This window comes from Carettochelys insculpta, chromosome 1 (assembly GCF_033958435.1).
Source record: "Carettochelys insculpta isolate YL-2023 chromosome 1, ASM3395843v1, whole genome shotgun sequence".
NCBI classification, from domain to species: Eukaryota; Metazoa; Chordata; order Testudines; family Carettochelyidae; genus Carettochelys; species Carettochelys insculpta.
Window position 1 is genome coordinate 63,477,808 of NC_134137.1, and position 19,151 is coordinate 63,496,958.

A 19,151-nucleotide genomic window follows, 5' to 3' on the forward strand; every position below is an offset into this window, starting at 1 on the left:
GTGGGCAGAGCAAAGGTTTTTGAAGAGTTCTGAGCCACAATACATATCTGTAATAGGTCACTTCAGTCAGTAGTCTTGGGGTTCTCTGGGATTCTGTGCTGAGACTGAGACCTTCCATAGCAGCCTCAGGGAGCAATGCTTTCTGCCATCTCCACCTGGCTAGGAGATACTGGCCCATCCTTAGGGACAGTGACTTGGCTCAGTTATTCATGTTTTAGTCACCTCTTTTTGCTGAACTACAGCAATGCAATGTGCATGGGCAGGAAGACTTCAGTACATCAGAAAGTCCAGCTAGTACCAAACACTTTGGCCTGTCTCCTCAGCAGCACAGCCAACCACAATCACTCTCCACTCTACACACTGGCTTCCTGTAGAATATTATATCAAGTTCAAGGTCTTGGTCCTTATCTTCAAGGCCTGGGCCCAGGATATTTAAAAAATCTCCTAAAACTCTGGATAAGAATTGTGGTTGACCAGTCTGCTCCTCCAGCCCAATGGAACTTGCTACGTAAGAGGAAAATTTGTCTGTGCAGGAGACAGAACTTTCTCTGGGCCAGCCCAAGACTATGAAATTAACTCCATGAACTAAGGAGCATCAGAACCCTCACAACCTTCTTTTGTGAGTGCAATGTGCACCTCCTTGTCCTTGTTTTCTTTAATATAAACACATAGCAACTTTAGTGTTACCATATTTGAACTCCCTGAGAGGGAGTTTATCTTTGTTAGTATCTACCAACTCATCTCGTATTAATGTACTCCAGTCTATTAGTGCCCTGAAGTACAAAACAGATATACTTTCTCTCAGGAGTGTTCTCTTTTTTGAAAGTTCAAATAAGGTAACGCTAAGCAACTTGTATGTTAATACTAACACCTGTTCTCAAATGCCCTCAGATGAAGAACTCTCCTATAAATGTCTCCTCCTGTTGAGAGGATGAGACAACAAACCATTTGACAGATGTATAGCCACATTGTTACATCATAAAACCTCTGCAGAACCAGTATAGGAACAAGTTTTCTACAAGCCAGAACATGTGTTTCAGTCAGGCATTCAAAAATCCTTGCTTCTCCGCTTTCATCCCAAGCAGAGCTCATGTGTTGCTAAAAGGAATATTGTATATCACATAAGCTTTGAGGTGGATACTAATACTTTACATGCATCATTGCTAGGTGGAACATCCCTGATGGTCCTGCCCGTTTGTCAGGCATACACCCCCCCACAAAAAATGAAATTCCGCTGCATGGCAAATTGTTCCCCAGTTCATGAGAACAAGCTGAAATGACATGATGTGACTCACAACACTACATAGAAGTTTTCCAGAAGAAGAGAAGATTTCTCCTTTACTGGGGCTATGTCTAGACTGCAGGCTTTTGTTGACAAACCTTCTGTCAACAGGGAGCGCATACAGACTGCAGATCTGTTGGAAGAGGTCTGAAGGTCGGGAGCATTCTGTTGACATCCCTGTACACCTCGTTCCACAAGGAAGGGATGTCTTGATGGGGGTTGGGGGTGGGGATGTTCCAATGTTTTGCCCCAGGTGGATCTGCCAAATGCCAGAAAATCCTCTCCCAACAGAACTGTTGGCAAAAGATACGACATATCTTTTGCGGACAGGTCTTGTCAATCTAGACATAGTGAGTGTCTGCTAGCAATTCAGACCGAGTCTACAGCTTGAAGTTTTTCTTTTATTCTATCCTTGTTTCAGAGGATGAACAAGGGAACTTTTCTGTAAGAAAAATGTGTTTCTCTAGCTCCTCGCCCATGCTGCTTGCTAGTACTTAATTTAAAACAATATATAGGCAGGAAAGTATCCTCTTTAATATTATTTGTGTAATTGCACAATCAAAGCCTTTGTATCGTTTGAAAACACAGCAATGGCCAGAAAGTGAATATGTCAAAAAATTGTTACTAACTTTGCAGTCAGCTATTCTGACAACCAGGTACAGACTATGTTGTGTATGCCAAGCTCTTTTTCTGCAGACAGCTTCTGTTGAAATTAACATATCTTTAAACTCTTCTCTAGTGTTTTACAGCATACGTTCAGCATACTGAGGTGCTAAGAACCCTGATAATTAAACAGGAAACTAAATTTTCTGGGACATTATAGGGGCTCTTTGGCATACTTGGCTTAAACTAATTCTTGACTACCCCGCTGCCCCACTGCTCTCTGATTTGCTCACCTTGATAATTTGTTTTCTGATTTGTCAACTTTGATTACTGTTTTGGTTCTCTATGCCTTAAATATTGAGTCTGTTCTGGTGTGGCTGTGGTCTGAAGAAGTGGGTCTGTCCCACAAAAGCTCATCACCTAATAAATTATTTTGTTAGTCTTTAAAGTGCTACTTCACTGCTTTTTTGTTTTGATAGTATATAGACTAACTCGGCTCCCTCTCTGTTACTAGGAAACGATCAGTATGAGAGTATGAAAATTAAGATATTTAGGAGATTTTCTAAACTTGCAAAAAGCCTTTCAAATAGTTGTGTCTATGTACATATCCCTGCATGTTCCTAATCAACCCTTTACTCAAAGGGCCTGATTATTAACAGTCCTTCTTTGCCCTGCTTGGTGCACATACAAGCCTTGGCACATGCTTCTTTCAGTGCTAAGCCCTGAACATAAAGCCAAAATAACTGAGACTCTATCAACCCTCAGTGCAGATGTTAGTGCTCAAAAATGAGTGCCCAGATGGCTGTGCTTGCAAAGTAGCATAGGCACAAATAGACCTGTTAGGCCCCCAACTGAAAATTTAGCCCAAACTCTCTACATCTAGACAAAAATAGACTCAGTTTATCATGGCTGTCCAAGGTGATATTGTCTGTGTAAAACATAGCAGTTAAACCATATAATAGTAGGCATCCTTCAGTCTGCATAGACTATGGATTGCGCCCTTTATAGTTTCAATTGAGGACTTCATTTACAGTGTCTACTGTGACTATGAAGACCCACACAAGAGTGACAGTCCTTGCTGCATCTCTTGAAGATGTGGTGGGTGTCTGGCAAGCACGTAGTGTGCTTTCTGTGTGCTTGCTTCTCCTCTGCTAGCTGTCTGATCCTCATCTCGCCCTTCTGAAGGCCCTTGTGTAACCCCTGCCTCCATCTGCTGCGGTCGTCTGCTAGTTCTTCCCAGTTGTCCAGCTCGATGTCTACCTCTCTGAGGTCTCTCTTGCCGACATCGTTGTAGCGCAACTGGGGGCATCCGGGAGGTCTTTTGCCAGAGGCTAGCTCACCATACAGGATGTCTTTTGGAATCCTTCCATCATTCATCCTGTGGACGTGCCCAAGCCAGCGGAGCCGACACTGCCTGAGGAGGGTGTGCATGGTTGGGATTCCAGCTTGCTCAAGGATGGCGGTGTTGGTCACTCTGTCCTTCCATGATATTCCAAGGATGCGCCTGAGGCAGCGCAAGTGGAAGACGTTCAGCTTCTTTTCCTGACGGGCATACAGGGTCCAAGTCTCGCTGCCATAAAGGAGGGTGCTGAGGATGCAGGCTTTGTATTCATGGTAAAAAAATCACTGGCGTATAACATACTAATAGGCTTATTTTGAGGCTGAAGCTAGTACCTCTTTGATTCACTCTACAGTTCAGAGAATTGATAAAATAGTATGCCTTCTGTAACAAAAACATCATGGTTTGCTATATCAAAAGGAAAAGGCTATGTCATGAGAAAAAGTGATTAGCAGTAGTACCTCTCAGATGATGCACTCTCCAGATCTTCACCTTGTCATGGTGAGTGGGCTTGTGTGTTCCAATGAACCCGAGAGCAGTGCCATAGGGAATCTGAATGTCTAGTGCAGTCAATCATGGTGGCAAGATCAAGGAGGAGGTCCAAACGGAGAATGGTCCTAAAAGTCCTCAATGGCAGAACAGGTGGAGGATAGCCAGGGTAATGCTACAACAGCTGTGAAGGTGGATGAAGGCTACAGCGCACAGGCGACTCCCAGTTGTCGTGGACTCCATGCTGTTGGACCTGGGCCTCCTATCCACCAAGAACTGTGTGGTGGCTGCAGTGCAACAGTCCCCCCACATTGAAAGAAGTCACACACAGGCGTCTTCCTCCGCATGCTGCATATATGGACGTTATTGTGCCTATGTGATTTAACTGTATTTGAATTCTGGTTTCCAAGTTGTTTTACATTTGGGTCTAAAGCTGGTTCAAATGTTGCCATTGGAATATTTTTCCATCAGAAAAAGCTGTTTTGTAAAAATCAAATAGGTAACTTTTGACACAATTTTGTTTAAGGAAATACCTTAAACCATTTCAATAATGTTCAAAAATGTTAAACCATTTCAATAATGTCAAAATGTTGTGTCTTGACATTTTCAGAGCAGAGCATTTTCACTCTGCAATGACTTTTTATTTTGAAATAAAAAAGAGAAGTAAAACTTTTTGACCGATCCAAAAATGAAATTTTAAAAATATGTTGTGGGAAATTTTAAAATTCAATCATTCATCCCAATACAGAGCACAACCAAATGTTAACATCATAGAATTTCCTGCAAAATGGAAATTCTGATTCCTGAACAGCTCTAGTTGGCACTGTCTCTCAAATGATTTCTGTGGAGATAAGCTGAAGTATTACTGGCTTCATTTCACCATTTGACTCCCTTCTGGCCTTCGCTCTCCACCTCAAATCCTGACATTTTATCATGCATTCTTTACAATTTTGCCATTTGAGGCAAATCATGATTGTGACCCTGTAGAACTATTTCCCTCACAACAGAGCATTTCAAGGAATTATTTTAATGCCCTTTGTCATCTAGAGGGTATTCCTAGAGTCAGGCTTTTCCAATAACCAATGCATAAGTTCATGCTCATCTGTGTACTTAAGTCAGGTATTTGAATCCTCAAAGAGGAGTTTTTATACCTACTTACTCATCTTCTGCACCAGAGAGAGGTAGTGGCACATGCAAAGGGAGAAGAACACATGATGAGGTCTGAACAACAAATTCTGAGTACATAATGGATTCTCCACAAAATGCCATTTATTCACTTAAGAGTCTTTAAACATTTTCAGGTATAGGCTGTGTAATGCCAACAGGCAGAACTGAACCTGGGATCACTGAAACTTAGCACATGAATTTCTACAACTTGAGCTAAAAACCAGTTGATGCTCAGCTGCAGCTATGGAGAAGGCATATTTTTTCTCTGTGTAAGCTTACATCTACACTTACTAAAACTTTGAAATGGCCATGCTAATGACCAAATCGAAGAATACTAATGAGGGGCTGAAATGCATATTCAGCATCTCATTAGCATGCCAGCGGCCATGGCACTTCAAAAGTGCCACGGTTCACTCCCTCACGGCTCGTGTACACCGGGGTCCTTTTCGAAAGGACCCCACCAAGATTGAAATCCCCTTTTTTTTCTATGAGCTCATAGGAATAAGGGGATTTTGATGTTGGTGGGGTCCTTTTGAAAAGGCCTCTGGTGTGGATGAGCGGCTCGGGAGCGAACCACGGCACTTTCGAAGTGCTGCAGCCAGCATGCTAATGAGGCACTGAATATGCATTTCAGTGCCTTATTAGTATTCTTCTATTTGGCCATTTGCATGGCTAATTCAAAGTTTTTACTAAGTGTAGACACAGCCTAAGGGGTCTAAACGCCACTACACGGGACAGTGAACCAAACCTAGTAGGGTTACAAATACATCCACCAGGAATTGGACTGCTTCATAGATGCTTCACAAAGCCAAAATAAGTTTAGCAAAGTATGGCTCTGTATTGATTAACATCCTTCCAGCCTTAAATGTCATTCTTGTTGCTTGTCAGTTTTATAAATTATTTCATATTAAACCGTAAACATTTGCCATTTTTTATTTTTCACTGTGATTGGCAGCCCTTTTTTAAAGGGCAAAGGTTAAAGCACAACATTTGATTTCCTGTTTCAAGAGCTGGAATTATTTCCATCTAAAATGCTTTCCATTCATAGTCTCATGAAATATATTTAATTCTATTACATTTACAAATGGATTCAGTTACTATTGACATTGATTTATGAAGCCTGCTGGGGGTAAATAATAAATATAGCTTTCATATAAGCTTTCCTAGTCTAGGTGTGAAAAAATAAGCCAGAGATCACACAGGTAAGTAGCTGTTAAAAGTATAAAAAATAGAGAGTTACTATATTTAATATTTTTCCTCCTCTCTCCAAAAAAACCTCTGTAGACATTCCAGTTTTTTTGACTGCTAAAAACAAGCGACCGAGAGCGCTTGATGTTCCTTTGTTCTTGTCTCTGTACAACAAAGATGCCTGATGCTGATGACTCACCAGCATTTTGCTTTCCAGTTCAAAAGTTCACTGTTTCACAGTTGAGCAGCTTGACTGAAGGTGATATAGAAAAAAATGTTACATAGATGTGGTACCATCTAAGAGACCATATCAACTGAATCGCCACTTTTTAAAATGTAGTTTCCAGCCCTTGGAAATTCCCAAAAATTTCAGTGAATGAAGAAGCGGGTCTTTGCCCATGAAAGCTTATGTTCCAAAATATCTGCTAGTCTACAAGGTGCCACAGGACTTATTGATGTTCCCAGTGAATCATTAAGTGGTTCTCAAACTTTTTTTTCCCCTGGACCACTTGAAAATTGCTGGGGGCCTTGGCAGATGACAATGATCTTCCCAGATGTTGTTTTCACTGTTAGCTAATAGTTGATAAAAGCAACACACACACACACACACACACACACACACACACACACACACATCTGTGATTGTCATTAAGTTTTAGCATTGATTTGGGGAGCCCCATCTCTCTCCCTCCACAGCAGCTACTGAACTGGGGCTCGGAAAGAGGGTGGTTTTCTACCCTGCTGTGGCAGCCACAGAGCTGGGGCTGGGAGGGAGGGCTGGACCTGGGGAAAGTCTCCTTCTTCTCCGGCTGCTATGGCACTGCACATCCAAAATTCCCCCAACCCCCTCTTTTCATCTCACTGTCCCCACCTATCTCCTATTTCTCCCATCTCACCCCACTGTTCCCCGCCACCTACCTCCACTCCCCACTAAGGCCACCTCGCTTGACCTGTGCATCTTCTCCAGGGTTCGGGCACCTGATTTGTGGAGCCCACACCTGTGTGGCTCCATTAATTAGATGGGCGGCTCTCCATTATCTGATGTATAGCCACCCTTGTGTGTATCTTAAAAGGAACTATCCACAGATGACCAGAATGGAGCTCATGGACTGCAGACCATAGCCTGAGAACCTTTAGTCTAACATATATTCATAATGAATGACAAAAATTTTCTTCAATTTTATGGGTTAGAAGAGTTTGCACAAAGGACTGTGTGGATGTTAACACAGACATGGATGCTGTAACTTACAGTGGCTGTCTATAATCCCTGTCACAGAGTGCACCTGTTGAGAATGGGCAGAGCTGAGGAACAAGGTGGCATATGTAGTCCAAAACAGGCTGAACACGAGTTCTGTTTAAAAGTCAGTAGCAGAGCCCCCTATGCCTTAAATCACTGCACATGTAAACATCCCTTTGAAGAATGAGTTCATCTGAATGGAAGTTTTCCCCCAGGATCAATAAGCTACTCCTGAACAGCATTTTATTAGTACGGTGATAAAATAGCATGGGGCCAAAGCTTGCAGTGTGAGTAACTAAAACGGTTCTTTGGCTCCTCTGTATACTCCATAACATTTTCCAAAAGCTGGCGTGGAATGGCTCTGAAGGAGTCAGAGCAGTCAAGTGCATGAGAGAGCAAGGGCATGGTTAAAGGCATGGCCACTAATACCACATTTCCCAGCGCCCTAAAAAGGACCCTATGCATCTAGGCAAGTGGTAGTGCCCTCTTGTGGGTACAGGTATCACATAATCTTTCCGGGCAACCTAGCGAGTAACAAGACAGGATTTCAGCTGACCCCTCCATTTCCTGCTCTGCCCCTATTCCTAGGTACAGCTTGTAGCAGCACAGTCAGGACTTTGCAAAGTCAAACACTGGGGTGAACGTACTTTTATAATACCAGTAGAGGAATCCCAGTTTCTGTGGGCTATTCTCACCTCTGCCTTAGTCAGCACCTCCTTATCTGTCGTTGAGTATACTGCCGCCCATCACCATAGTGTCTGAACCCCTTCTATGTAAAATCAGTAGCAGACTTCCCAATCGGCTTCATGGAGTCTCTGGCGTTGCAATCTTTATAGAGTCAGGTCATGGTGTTGGGTCAACTTGGGGGTGTTAGAAGAGGGATGGGAATAACAGGTGTTTAAATTGTGAGCATCATCTAGAATGGAATAACCTTCTCAAGAGAGAGCTTTTGCAGTGCTCTCTGAATATAGAAAGACTCTAGATTTGCGTGGTCTCCTCTGGAAGATTGTCCATGGTCAGATCCCTAGACTGTGATTTTTTTTTTTTTTGGTCCCCAGCTGGCATGATTTCTCCTGGGCTCCGTGATCTGCATCAGCCCTGAGGAGAACAGCCATCACACGGATTCTCAGTTCATGCTTCAGTCTTTGAGGTTCATCAATTAATTGCTTTGAAAATTAGAACCAAAATGTTAAATTGGCTTTGGAAATTCATTTCCACCCAAGAAAAGGCCTTAGCAATTGCCTGATGTGCTCATGGCAGCCTATGATTAGTAAATTAAGCAAGTGCTTAACTTTCAGCTTAAATACAATCCTAAATGGAGATGTTTTCTGGAGTCGGTGTGCAAATGGCCTTTCACCTTCAGTTTACAGTCCCTAAATCCCCTGATGTCCAACAGGGGAGTGCTGAAATTTGACCTTTTGACCTCTGTGTACAGTCCGAGTGCTGGTGATACTTTCTAAAGTCACTAATAGTCCTACTTCCAACAGCTTAATTAATAAATAAATTAAGATGCAGAGCTTTACTGTTTAGGTGGTGGTTGGTAGCATTAGCTGGTCTTTTGTTGATCCACAGGTGGCATGGCTTTGAGCAAGCTCCCAGCTGCATGGGGGAGACAGGATGGGGTTGAGCTCCTGCCTTGCATGATGAAAACTGGCTCACATGCCATTCTTGGCATGTATGTCAGGATTTGCTGACCCCTGCCCTAAATGTTTTGAAGCCCCAAGGACTTGCACATCTGTGTGATACATCTGGTCATTTCATTGAATGGCACAAGGTCCTTTGGAAAGATAATGAACATTATTAAACTGCTAAAAATAGGGGTATTATAATAGAAGCTGATTAGTATGCAGGCATTGCAGGAGGGCATCCTCAAGAACCTTGAAAGGCTTGATGAGTTGACTACTCATAGTCTTTAAATAAATTACCCATACAACTAGCTTTGATGTAGTTAATGAGCAGAGGCATTGTTAGAACGGAATGTTATATGGGCAAATACCCATAATAGAAACATATTTAAACAAAAGTGTTTGATCCTGCTGATCTGACATTTCTTATTTCCCATCATTGTGATTCCTCACTGGCATGGCTGCAGCTCATTAATTCCATGCCATTTATGCAGAACGATTTGTACGGCACAGCCCAGCAAGATACCATTGAATTAGAGCTGTCTGTCCTTCTAAACAGTACACCACAAATTACTGTAATTGACCGAGGAGTTCTTTGACATGTTCCTTTGCTGTGATTCTATGTTTCTTATGCAATTTTGCAAAGAGTTTATTTAGTGTTTTGGTCCTCGTAATTAGGAAGCTGCTCAGTTACCTTGAATTTAAAAACTCCCTTGAACTTTATGGAAGTTTTAGACTCATCTAAGCTTTGCCAGTTGTTTATCTTTCCTTTTAATCAGTGAGAGAGGCTAAGAAGATATGAGTATGATTTTTAATTTCCTACAGAATTACCTATTACACATGGCCCACTGGTGTTTCTTTCACTAGCTGTCCAAGACATGGCAGATTGAAAACCCACCAGAGGGTCAAAGGGAACTGTCTAAACATTTCCAATTGTCTGTCCTAACTGTGCCCCTTCAGTGAGTGCTGCTCACTTTTTAGATACATTAGTCCACTACAGGTCCCCAGGCAGAAGGGGCAACTACTGTGTAACTACTTCCCCTGTCCACTGGGGCAGGGTTATGGCGTCCCACAGTTCATGCCATGCCCCCTCCTCAAGAGATCCTATGGTGGGTCAATTCAGCATCAAAGAAAGGGCCTGGAAATATTTTGAGGTGTGGAGGTGACTGGGAAGCTTAAAATACCTGTATATGTGCACTGACAAAAATGCCACAGACATTCATAGTATCATAGGGATGAGAACAACCAAATCAGCATGGTAATGCTGTACACCCACTTGGTACTCATATAAATTGACCATGCAAGGAAGCAGAGGCAGTCTGTACTTCTATTATGGGAAATATGGTCTCCCCCTGCTAAAGCCCCAATTCAGAAAAGCAATTAAGCATGTCCTGAAATTTTAAACATGATCAGGTCGATTGATTTAGTGCTTAAGTGCTTTCCTGTGTAAGGAAGGATTTAAGCATCTGTTTAAGTGTTTTGTTGAACTGAGGCCTAAAAACGTAACATTCCCTTAGAATTCATTTGACAGAAAATTGTTAACAAACATTTCTTGCGAATAGCTGTCAAATAAATCCTTCAAATAAGTCAGAAGCCTGGCTCTAAGTTTGTAATTATTTTTCTCACTGTTTTCTTTGCATTCTCTGAGAAGTTGCTAGCAAGACAGAGAACCACCTAAATGCCATCGACATGTATAATTTCTTCTCTAAAAAGCTCATTTCTGTCCCATTTATTCTTTTGCCAATGGCATGACTCTTTAAAGGTCATTTCCCATTTGCTGAATGCCAGAATGCTATTTGGCAATGCTAAATACCCTGAACCTTAACCTTGGACTGAGATGTTGGTTTCACATATTAGGGTGCACAGCTGTAGCTCACAGAAATGGTGCCTGTTCCATCTTTTTGCTGTCCCATTGAAAGTGGTGTCAGAACATAGGGCATTCAGCAATCTGTTGACCAAACTGATGACCAAAAATTGTTGCCAGTTTAGAGAGACTTTATTTCAATCGTCTCCTATTGTGCATCCTCTCTGCCCCCCTGCTCCTATTGCTGATCAAGAATCAAGCATGCTCCTAGTGCCATACAAGATGGAAATGGGGTGCTAACTTTTCATATGATTTCTCTAAGTTGTTTATAATATGGATGTGCTTTAGGGAGCCACTGAGGCTTTGTCTACACAAGTATTCTAAATTAGTGCTGATCGATATTGAGGCACCCATTTAGTGAGTCTAGTGAAGACATCATAAGTCAACAGCAGAGTGCTTTCCTATTGACTTCAGTATTCCATTTCCCCAAGAGGTGGAAGGTAAATCAATGGGAGAGTCCCACTGACATAGTGCAGTGTAGGCACTGCATTAGGTATATGCAAGCTACGTTGCTTAGGGGGTGATTTTTTTTCATACCTGTGAGCTACATAATTTACATCTACTTATGTGTAACCATCAGGCTGTACATTGCAATTTATTTAAAGTCTAAAGGAAGGAAAGGAGCAGTGGGGAAGGGGAATGGACTTATTTCCATCAGTTGTGTCTTAGCATGTATGCAGTGAGAAGAGCAGGGAACTTAGCTAGAAACTCCCACCAGCACCCAAGAAAAGGGTATGGCAGTTTTAGATTCAGTAAATATTCTTGAAGCTGAATAGAAAGCTCCTGTAATGGACAGGCAGTTCTGCTTGTATTACACCAGCTACAAACTGAAAACAGAATCAATCAGAGCTGAAGGGTAGAGGGAAGTTATGACTATAGGTATTGGTGAATAATTGAGTGGACAAGTGGAGGAACAGCAGCACAGGATCAGAAAGGGTGTTTTCTGTCAGGCTAGGCTTCAAAACTTTTGTAGTATGTGAGTGAGGTTTCCAGTCCCATTATGGAATCTGAGGAGAGTGAGTCACTATTAGCGAAGGATGGCAATACTGCTAGCTAAAAGTTAGCTGAAACTGTTAACTGAACAGATACCCACAATTACTACAGAGACGGACCCTCCTAGAAAACCTCTGGAACCTCCAAAAATCTAGATGAAAATTCAGAGATGATGTAAATTGAGGTGCAGGTTACATATTGGTAAATTAGCTCAAGTGTGGGTGTTCCCAGGACATGAGAAGGAAAGCAAAGAGTTAGATGTGTCTTTCTTTAGTGAATTCTCAAACATTGCTTGCAATATTGAGATACCAAATTAATAATTCATTTTATGAGCTAGATAAGTATTTCTCCCAAAGAGTCTATAAACAACATTGCAGATGAGGATATAGGAAAAACAGAACTTCAATAAAATGTATCTGCAAAGATGAAAAAACCCTGCATATTTTCATTTTCTAAAATATTAAAGGCAAAGAATGTCTTGAAGAAAAGGTCAGTGAAAGTCTTATGGGCAATTTAATTTTTAAATGTGGAAGTTATAGATAGGATAATTGATCTTCTTCTCTTGTTAGCTACATTTATGTTATGCTGCTGGCTAAAATCTCCAATGTTGTTAAGCTGGCTTGAGATAATCATTTCGCTAATTAAAGACAAAAATGCTCTCTTGAGAGATAATGAAAAGCACTTTAATCATTTAGTTTTGACTTCAGTGTTAATTAACAAACTTTTCACCTATGTCTTAGCTAGTATATTGTAAAGAAACATGAGTCCCAGTTCAACAAAGCACTTAAACATGTATCGAATTTAAGCATATAAGTAGTTCTCTTGAATGGAGTCATTCTTTTCAAACCAATAAGACTAAAAGTTTGGCTAATGCTTAAGAATGTTGCTGGACTGGTGCCAAAACAGGTGAAATCCTTGCTGTAACTCCATTAACTATTTGTAGGCTTATATCTGGCATGAATTTTGCCCAAAATCAAACTACAGAACAGGTGTATCTGTGTCAGTGTAGTCATCTTCACATCAGGATACGAGAACAAAGAAAATCTTTCCAGAAAAACCTTGAATCTCCAATAAGTAAGCTAAAGTTCAGCATCTTTCAATATGGGTGCATCTACACTAGCTGGCTACTTCGAAGTAGTCGGCACAACGTCAAAATAGCATGTGTTGAGTCTACACGCGCTGTGTGCCATTTTGACGTTGAAATTGATGTTAGGCGGCGGGACGTCAAAATCGCTGTTCCCATCCGAAGATGGGAGTAGTGCCCTACTTCAATGTTGTGTAGATGATCTGCGTCCTGCTACTTCAAAATAGCGGGGTCCTCCATGGTGGCCATTAGCTGAGGGGTTGAGAGACACTCTCTCCAGCCCCTGCAGGGCTCTATGGTCACCCCCTGCAGCAGCCCTTAGCCCAGGGCTTCTGACTGCTGCTGCTGCTGCTGCTGCAGCCGGGGGTCCGTGCTGCGTGCACAGGGTCTGCAACCGGTTGTTGACTCTGTGGATCTCGTGCTGTGCAGGCCAAGTGTGTCTGGGAAGGGCCCTTTAAGGGAGTGGCTTGGGGCTTTGCTGGCCCCTTATTTCGATGGGCAGCGCTTGTGTGTGTGGACACTCCACATTTCCTTCTGGGGCCGCTCCTTTCGATGTTCTCCGTTGCTACATCGATGTTGAATGTCGACAGCACCAGCCCTGGAGGACGTGTAGACAATATGCGTCGAAGTAGCCTATTTCGATGTCCTGACTTCGAAATAGGCTACTTCAACATAGTGTGCTAGTGTAGACATAGCCCATGAATTTAAGTATGACTCAACTAGCTCACTGCTTTGCACATGGGCCTACTAAACCCAGGGTTTTGAGCTCAGTCCTTGAAGAAGCCAGTTTGGAATCTAGGGCAAATATATTAACCAAAAAAAAAAACTGCTTGGGATGATGCTTACCCTGCCAAGAGGGAAGGGGACTGGACTCCAGGACCTCCCAGGGTTCCTTCCATCTCCATGAGCTGTGTGTCTGATTCATAGTAAAACATGAAGAAAACCTGTAGCTTTGCTCTTCACATGGGCATTTCCAACAGAATTTGAGGACAGTACAAAGCCCTAAAAGGAGAGGCAAACATAATGGGTTGAGTTTGCTTATGAAGTTTAGATTTCTTTTCTCCAGGCCAACATGGGGTACAGATTGAACGTCTCTACTCTGGCACTCTCTCTTCTGGCAACATCTGTACTCCATGGTGATTTTAGTTAGCAAGATGATCACTGATGATGGGTATGGCATAAGATTTTGGATGTCATTTTCCAAATGCTAAATGCCAGCTGTCTGTTTTGCAGCGCTGAGTAGCCCTAGAAAGCCTTAATCTTGAAATCAAAGGTGCTTGGAACCAGAAGTGTTAGGGTGCTCTACAACCCCTGGTCTGAAGTGGTGTCTATTACATACAGTTTGGTTTAGGGGCACACAACACCCCCACTATGCAAATTGATCCATCACCTCTGTTGGAGCTGGTATGTCGATTATATTAAGGTAGAGAACTTTTGCACAAATGGAATTGCAGATTGGCTCTTGGCATGTTGTCTCATTCGGGGCACACCCACATCCTATGCAGGACTTTCCCAGGTTTCAGGAACCCAGCTCAACCCCTTGTTTTGAAGTGGTTAGTAATAGAAAAGGGTTTAGATGAGTGTCCAGTAGTATGGTTCCAGGCAATGGGAATAGACAGTAAGGGTCTGTCTATACTGCAGCTGGGAGCGAGCTTCCCAGTGTGAGTGGATAGATTCACACTATCAGGGCTCAGGCCTGCTGGCTAAATATGGCAGGGTGGTCATTGCAGCTTAGACACTCAATCCCACCTGACCCCTCCTAGTCTTGACAGGCCAAGCTATTTCCCAAGCCACAATGGTCAGACTGCTATGCTTAGCACGCTAGCTCGACCCAAACTAGCACGCATCCTGTCTACCCCAGCTGGGACACTCACTCCCAGCGTTGGCATAGACAAGCCCCAGAGGCCCCGCTCCCGGGGAAGAACTGCCTGCTGTTACCTTTGAGGGCAGTGGAAAGAAAAATCCCCAACTTGAACTTTTACAGTTTAAGAGTGAAAACAGACACCATCACCCAAGGTCCAGGTAAGTGCCGCTGTTCCTGCTCAGGCCCTTTCCGATGGTGGAGGTTTGGTTTCCCATCACTGTTCATTGGGTGTCTCCTTCCAGGAACACCTCAAATCATGTTAATACTTACCTGAACCTTTCCTACTTCCTGAAAGGGAGACGGCAGTGTCTATTGGTCAGCAGTGTTGAACACTGCAGAGAGAGAATGAGAATGGAAGTCTGCCTACCATCCCTGACAGGGGGAGATCATCCACCTGTAACCCCAGGAGCACTGAGACCACTAACAAGGGAGATTGAAGTCTGCTCTGCAGCCTTGGCTGGGAGCCAGTTGCCTTTTAGCTCATTGGGCACAGCATGTCTGCAGCACCTATGGTCACAGGTTCACTCCTTCCTGCCAAGGGACTCCGGTCATCTGGGCTTACACATTAGGGCCACCAAAGGGGTTTGGGTCCCCTGTCATGGCCTCACTTCAGATAGTGTATATTAGCTTCAGGGGTGTCATTTCAGGTTTTGTTGGCAGGGGGTGGGTCAGTGGGGCTGATAGCCACTCCAGTCCCCCGGGCAAGATGGGAGGAGGCCCAGCTCCATGTCTCCAAGAAGGTGCATGACTGAGGAAAGAAAGGTCTGGTCTGGGGGCACTCAGCCCTCAGGCCCTCTTTCATGCTGGTGCAGTGGCAGAGAGGCACAATGTTGCTACAGCTCCTGTGAAGTGCTCCACATGGCAGTTCAAAGGAGCCAAGAAATCCCAGTCACCCTTGAAGGGCTGGCCCAGGGGTAATTTCTCATCTTGACCCCGGTGGGGTGTGTGTGTGTGTGTGTGTGTGTGGCTGGACTTCCTCTTCCTTCTGGAGCTGTGTGTGTGCACGCCTGCTTTAAAAATGCCTCCACTAGTAATTGATGGGTGCGGTGCCATGGTGGCACACATCTGAACGAGCACTCATGACCTTGGTATTGGTGCACAAGACAAAACTCACTCTATTCTTGGATGAAAATTCTTAAAGGGACCAATCCCCCATCTCTGCCTCCTGAACTCTGCCCCCAGACCCTGTCTCTCTGCTCTGAACCCCTGCACTCCACCCAACACTTAGATTTCTCACATGTACTGTTTTATCACTGTGGCCCTGGAGATAGGTTGTGGGATTACACTAGCTGTAAGAAACTAGTAACTTTACCCCAGTTATGAATAAATACAAAGTTCTGGAAGGAGGTTGCAATCCTAGTGCTTCCCTAAGGATTTGAGAGTATAAACATCACTTCCATGACATTCACTGAAGGTCCTCAAGTTTGAGAGACTCTGTTACCCTCAGAAATATTAAACTGTAAACAGGAGCTTAGATTACTTGCCTGTTGGAAGAGAACAAGAAGTGCTGTGTAACCTTGCAGACTAACAGATATTTTGGAGCGTAAGGTTTCGTGGGCAAAGACCCTCTTCATCAGATGCAAGTGTGTCTTTGCCCACGAAAGCTTGTGTTCCAAAATATCTGTTAGTCTATAAGGTGCCACAGGACTTCTTGTTGTTTTTGAAGATACAGACTAACTCGGCTACCTCTTTGATGCAGCTGGAAGAGGAGACTAATGCAGGACACCCAACTATAAAATGGCTGCCTGCTTATAGCAAGAGTTTGTTGTTTCTGCACAATAACCAGTAACAAAGGTGTTCTGGGAAACAGCCCTTAGAATTCAAAAATGCATTTGCTATCCTCCTGAAGAATCCACATTTGTGTGTAACAGTCTGGGGTCTACCTGGTCGTCTGACTCGGACCATTGTAAAGAAAGTGTCTCTCAGACAAGCGCAAAGTGGAACTAAATGGAAGACTAGATGCCTCACCCTGTCATTCCCCCAGAATTGGAGAGTTGGAATAGATAGGAAAGTTTTAAGTGTACTTTAAGCAATGTCTGTAATGTGACAGCATGTTTTTTTCTTATCAGCAGGGAAAGATCCCAGCAGCCAGTCATTCTTTAGCTCTGCTGCTCTTACACTGATGGTGACAGAGCAAACAATACCCAACCTGGGGATGGGGAAGAAGGGAGAGAAGACTGAAGTATCTTTGCAGTGAGAGTGGCTAGAGGAGGTGGACGGGTTGGCGGGGGGGGGGGGGGGGCGGGGGGGAAGGGGGAGCCTCAGACAAACAACAGAGCCAGGGATGAATAAATAAAGTACCCTACATTCCTCACACTTCTGGGTAGAGAGGGGGCAGGAGCCAATGTCCAGCAGTGGCAGGGTTCTTGGCAGAGGGTGGGGGAAAGAAAGGGTGCTGCTGCCCCCTGTCCCCTCCAAATGACACCTGATTAGCTTCCATTTAGATGAGTTTGAAGTTACCCTTTGGCTCGCTTCTCTGTGCACTTGTTCTGGAATGGGAGGTTGGACACTGGGCAGTAGTCAGTGGGAACCAATGTACCTTGCTGTGTCTCAGTGTAGGTCAGACTTTAACGTTTGAAGGGTCAAGCTGTTCTGTTTCCTGGCAGACTCAGAGTAGGCAAATGAAAATACTTTTGCAATGTAACACTAGTTCATTTCCTAAAATTTAGAATGGTAGCACACCGAAACCAGAGAGAGACAAAGCAGCTAATCCTGTGGACAGAGGCACAACTCATCCCAATTTACCATTGGCTGTCTGGCTGCAGGACATATTCTGATCGCAAGCTGCCCTACAGAGCTCCCTGCCTGTAAACAGGACTCAGGAACCCTCTGAGAATGTACAGTGACAGGTCATATTTTTCAATATGCCACAGAGGGAAGATTCCATTTTTTAAAATGAGGTATCAACTATTTCAATCAGGAGATGCACCAGTTCATGACTCTTTCACAAGCCAGGAAGGGCCTGGGTTGGATTCACAAGTCTTTGCTTAAAAATTTTTTAGGCCGCGTCTACACTAGCAAGTCTTTTTGGAAGAGCAGGGCCTTTTTCGAATTAACACGTGAAGAGTCCACACACAAAAAATGCTCTTTCAGCCCAAAATCGAAAGAATGCGGCTGTTCTTCCAGAAGCCATCTTCCGCTCCTGAATCAGGAAGAGCGTCTCCTTTCAAAAGCTTCTTTCAAAAGAAAGCATGCCTTGGGGTTCCAGGGACCCTTGTTTCGAAAGAGCAGTCCCACTTTTTTGTGTGTGGATGCGCTCTTTTGAAAGAAGATCTTCCAGAAGATCATCTTTTGAAAGATGGCTGTAGTGTAGATGTGGCCTTTGGGTTTCCCAAACTTCTTGAGGAGTGAATGTATTGAACTCTGGGTATGCAGAAGGCTATTGGGTAGGCTACAGGGGATGCAGATCCATGTTGTTTCAGAAGACTTCCCAAAAATGTGTGATTGTTCCAGTGAAGTAGGATGATAGTTTTTTGCAGTGCTTGATCTGCTCAGCTCTGATGCAGGTTGTAGAGACTCAGGATTGGCGGAGCCATAAACCCTTGGGGTAAGATTGAGCCGTTTCAGTGGAAGCTGATAGGAAGAATTTCTTGGCCTGCAATACAGCTTCAGCAAAGCCTTAGAGGAATTCATTATGTATTGTCCTGTCAGTATGAGCCTTTATCTACCACAATTATTGCTCAAGTTTCTGCTGTCATCTTGTGCAAGAGCTACGTCTACACTAGCCCAAAACTTTGAAATGGCCGTGCAAATGGCCATTTTGAAGTTTACTAATGAAGCGCTGAAATACATATTCAGCGCCTCATTAGCATGCCGGCAGCTGCGGCACTTCAAAAATGCTGCGGCTCGTTGTCCAGATGGGGCTCCTTTTCAAAAGGACCCCGGCAACTTCGAAATCCCTTTATTCCTAACAGCAGATAGAAATAAGGGGATTTTGAAGTTGCCAGGTTCCTTTCGAAAAGAAGCCCCATCTGGACGAGCTGTGGGGCAGCGGAAAGCGGCAATTTTGAAGCACCGCGGCTGCTGGCATTCTAATCAGGCGCTGAATATGTATTTCAACGCTTCATTAGTAAACTTCAAAATGGCCATTTGCATGGCCATTTCGAAGTTTTGGGCTAGTGTAGACATGGTCAAGGTGTCAGATAGGATGAGTTTTGGGTCTTTCTCAATGAATGCATTGAAATCTCCTAAGAGAACAAGGTTGGGGTACTTCAACACCATTTCTATGAAAGTATCTTTGGGCTCCTTTATGAACCCTCCAGTCTGTGGTGGGCTATAAACAAAGACAATATTGATGTTAGCTTTGGCATGGGGTTCTATTGTCAGAAGAATAAATTTAAATGATATAATCATACCTGAAACTCTGTTCTTGTATTGATGTTTTCAGAGAAACTGAATCCTGCTGCTGCCTTTCCT